Source organism: Lissotriton vulgaris, unplaced genomic scaffold (genome assembly GCF_964263255.1).
Source record: "Lissotriton vulgaris unplaced genomic scaffold, aLisVul1.2 SCAFFOLD_6938, whole genome shotgun sequence".
In the NCBI taxonomy this organism is placed as follows: Eukaryota; Metazoa; Chordata; class Amphibia; order Caudata; family Salamandridae; genus Lissotriton; species Lissotriton vulgaris.
The window spans coordinates 87,167-90,455 of NW_028250747.1; the positions used below are offsets into that span (position 1 = coordinate 87,167).

A 3,289-nucleotide genomic window follows, 5' to 3' on the forward strand; every position below is an offset into this window, starting at 1 on the left:
CCAAACAACAACGAGCCCCCAGAGCGCCAGCCCGAACAACAGACAAGCCGGCCACCAAGGACCCCAACGGGGCCCCCAACCCAAGGACAGGCATCCAAGGACAACAAGAGGAGAGAGGAAAGCAGAAATGCACCCCCCACACCAGGTCAGGAGAGCAAAGCCACCAGACCAGGGGAGAGAGGAACCAGAGCCTCGCAATCAGCAAGACAAAGGACCCAACAAGACATCAGAAGAAACACCAAGGACACGAGGTGCACAAGAGCCCAAGGAACCACAGCCGAGGAGGCAACCACCATCTGCCGGACACAAAACCAACCCCGAGCCGGGGCAGGAGGGAGACCCAGTAGGACCCGCAGAAGATCCAACAGGACAGAGAACAGATCTGGATATATGGAACGCCTCACGAAAAGCGTGTCATCCCAGCGCAGGGGCCATGTCAACCCCCTCCAGCAACGCTCAGCAGAAAGCATACGAGCCGCTGAAGCGAGCACTGAGAAACAGCCCCCAGCAAAGCGTCAAACCGGTCCCGAGGAACTGAAGCCCCCGAACAGGAACCAGACGAGGAACGGCCAGAGCCAAAACGACCCCAGAAACCGGAACCAGGCCAGCAAACCCCCACAGCAGGAGCCAGCACCGTGGAAAAAACCAGAGGAGCATGAGAGAGACCGAAAGGAAACACCTGAAAACAGGAAACGGAACTCAACCACCGCAAACCTCTGAGCAGCCGGATGGAGGGGAACGAGAAAAACAGGCGACTCCCACACCTAGGGAAGCCAAAATAACCCACCAAGAAGAGGGGAAAACCAGGCTGCAAGGGGCTCAACCGAAAGGGACACAGCCGCACCAACCCGACCAAAGCCCCGGGAGGCAGAACCGAACAGAAAGACCAACGGGAGCCAGGACCTGGAACAGAGAGAAAGAGGACCCCCGGCCCCACTCCATCACCGAAACCAGCACCACAGAGCGTAGCGACAAAAAATTGGCCGACGCCAAAGAAGAATGGCCCAAAAGGGGGACAGCCCGGAATGGAAACCGGCAACCAAGAATGACGACCAACAGGAATCACCATTCTCAAAGCAGACCGGACCAATGACACCAAAGGAGATAGGCGACCCACAAGCAGGGCAACACCAGGAGTGGAACACATAACCTGAAGAGGAAGAGATGCAACCACCAGGCCACAGAGCCTCCACCCGGGCACAACATATCGGACTGACATTCAGGGGCAGCAGCAGGCGCCGCAGAGGCAGGGAACCAAACGTAGTGCAAAAAATGCAGGCATAGGACCAAGGCACTAGGGGAATGGCAAAGCACCAAAACGCAGGCCAGTGAGAAATCTCACAAGCCCCCGCCGCCCCGGTAGCCGAGGACAAGGCCCAACCATCCGAGACCGGAAGGAGGGACCCCAAGAAAGCACAGACCGAAAAAGAGCAAGCACACACCCCAAAAAGGAGAAGCAGCATACGAACTCTTGAGAGCGGAATCCACCAACCGCCCAACCCGGACCTCCAGGGAAGAAGCCTCCGAAGACCGAGGGAGAAGGTGCAAAAAAGAAGAAAAATGGAGGATACCAGGTGACAAAGACCGCCAGGCGAAATCGTGTCCCCAGAAAGAGAGGAACACCCCGCATGGCAATGCCAAGCCACACCGCAGCCAGTACAGCCAACAGGACAGCATGAAATGGCCGGTAAAAAATGGGAATAAACCCCGCCGGAGCAAATGAATCAGGGAGAAAGACCCAGCAACAAAACGCCAGAAATCTCATGGACCATCCCCGAATGTATACCCCAACAGGGAAAAACGTCCACGATCCCACCAACAAGAGATGATGGCATAGCCGCATGCACCAGCAGCGCAGACAGCGCAAAACAGTCCAAGAAAAACTGCAAAAAATGCTACGTGGACAAAGAGAATGCAAATTTCCAAAGCACAGCATGAAAATGAACATCCCAAGTCACATTGACAGCATAGGCAGGACTTGAACCCTCAGCACATGATAGCCAGTGACACCAGAGGCATATGACATACCAAAGAGCAACAGCTCCGTGGATGCACCGGAGAGGAAGTCCCCTCAAACATGGCGAGTAAAGGAGTAAACCCCATATATGGAACGCTTCACGAATATGCATGTCATCCTTGTGCAGGGACCATGCCAATCTACTCTGTAACGTTCCAAGCATAGTATATGTGCTGCCGAAGCGAGCACCAGGAAAACACCCAACACACATCGGTGGTGGAATTGAAAGGAAGTGCCCAGCAACCCCCAGGAAACACTGCCCCAAACAGTAATCTCACATGTGAGAACAGAAATTAAACAAAAAAGGGCAGCCCTGCAGTCTCCACCCACAGCCATATATTAAGAACATGGCCACAGGGGCCGGCCACTGCACTAAAGCACCAGCGCCGGAACGACCCGGGGCCAGAACACCAGGAGGGCTCCCCGCCCCAGCCCAGCACATGAACGGGGAGCATCCTGACCCCAGAACAGGAGCGTGGCCGGCCGGAGGACCGGAGCGGCCGCGCCGGTAAAAACATAAAAAGACCATAAACAGAAGCATTTAAAAATGCAAACGAAACACTCACGGCACCGCCAAAACACCCAGAAGCAAACAGGAACAGAGGCAGGAACCGGGAGCACCAGCGTTCCGACAGCCGTCGGAGCAGAAAAAAAACAGGCATGGCGGTGGGTGGGAGGGGCTTATGTCACCTTCGACCTTTGGATTTCTGGCGTTTTGATTGGCTGGGTGGAGGCAGGACTGCCTCACGTGGTAAGGACTGGGACGGGGAGGACCCATGAGGGGGTAATGCCACGTTTCTGTTGCTTTTAAATGAGTGAAAGCGTGTCCTAAATGCAAGTTAGAGGGAAAACAACTCGTACAACAAGGGCTCATAGTGAAAATAATACGAACATGCCACCAAGCCTTTCAGGTCATGTGCACTGTTTTAATCATCCTGTTTACGTACTACTTCCAATCATACGATTTCTGTTCATTTGTAAACTGGTGGTTTCCTTTTACAATTGCATTGAGAGAATCAACATACGGCGTCTTAACCCTGTATGAATGAGATGGCTCCTCGGCTTTAGAGCAGAAAGGTGCAGTCCCAACAGCAGTTTGGCTCGGCACGCTGCTGCTTCTGCCTGCTAAAGCCGAGGCTCGCATCTCCAGCGGTGGGCGGGGCTTCCGTGGGCTCGTCCGAGGTGTCCAATAGACAGGACCTCCGGAGGTTGCCGAAGGCCAGGGGATACCCGATATTACACAACACCGGCAGCATTACCATGTATAAACGT

The 3,289-nt window shown here is 54.5% G+C and overlaps 1 non-coding gene across 1 annotated transcript; it reads right to left on the reverse strand.

Annotated features, from left to right (window-relative positions):
• Positions 1 to 2,099: 2,099 nt before the first annotated feature.
• LOC147663135 (U6 spliceosomal RNA) lies at positions 2,100 to 2,206 on the reverse strand. The gene has a single exon (XR_015305426.1). It is a non-coding gene; the product is annotated as a U6 spliceosomal RNA (small nuclear RNA).
• Positions 2,207 to 3,289: the final 1,083 nt, after the last annotated feature.